Source organism: Nannospalax galili, unplaced genomic scaffold, assembly GCF_000622305.1.
Source record: "Nannospalax galili isolate Female #2095 unplaced genomic scaffold, S.galili_v1.0 scaffold339, whole genome shotgun sequence".
NCBI classification, from domain to species: domain Eukaryota; kingdom Metazoa; phylum Chordata; class Mammalia; order Rodentia; family Spalacidae; genus Nannospalax; species Nannospalax galili.
The window spans coordinates 2,137,196-2,138,283 of NW_008344185.1; positions in this window are offsets into that span (position 1 = coordinate 2,137,196).

The following is a 1,088-nucleotide window of genomic DNA, read 5'->3' on the forward strand; positions in this document are numbered from 1 at the left end:
AAAGAATTACTCCTATAGTTTTGTAAGATTTATGGCAATGGGGCTGGAGAGATGGCTCAGTGGTTAAGAACACTTGCTGTTCTTCCAGAGGACCCTGGAATTTGGTTCCTAGTGCTGATATCAGGCAACTCACAATTGCCTGTAACTTCAGCTCCAGGGGATTCAACACCCTCTTCTGGCCTCTGTAGGCACACATGTGCCACACACACACACACACATGAATAATAAAAATAAATCTTTAAAAAGATTTATGGTAGTATTTACATGCATAAAAACATTCAACTTTATTTGTGCAAACAGAATAATTACCTTATACTGGTTAGTTTTTATTGTCAACTTGACACAAACTAGACTCACCAGGGAAGAGGAAACCTCAATTGAAGAATGTCCCTTATCAGATTTGTCTGTGGGTACATCTCTGGAGAATTATCTTCTTTGATGGTTGAGGTGGGGGCGGGGAGGAGGGGGGGGCTCAGCCCAGGCCCCAGCCCACTTTTCAGTGCTCCATCCCTAGGCACGTGGGACTGGGTAGGAGAAAAAGCTAGTTGAGTAAGCCAAAGGAAGCAAGCCTACGTATCATTCTTCTCTGCTTCAGTTTCTGCCCTGGCTTCACTCAATGATGGAAGGTATAAGATGAAGTAAACCCTTTTCTCCCCAAGTTGTTTTTGGTCACAGCAACAGAAAAGCAAACTAGAACATACTGCTAAATCAAACTTCACTAAACAAAAGATGGGTTGTTTTCAGCAAATGGCATATACCATGTTAAAACAAATATTCACATTCTTTGCCAGAGACCAAAACTGGACATCTCAGTACAAGTAAGCTATTCCAATTCCAAGGTAAAATTGGAATGCACATTATGCTTTCCATTCTGTGCTAGATCTTCTAAGAAAAACCTACATGCCTTGTAGTGACTTGACTTTTCTCCCCTTTGTGGTTCCTTTTTCTCCCTCTGTTCTGAAATTATAGCAGTGGCATATGTCAAGAAGTGGTTTGTCCCAACATCCATAATTTTCTTCCTGCTCTGGAGGCTCAGCTCAGGCAAACTTCCAAATGTGTGGTACGACAGTGCATTGCTGGTTCTGTGG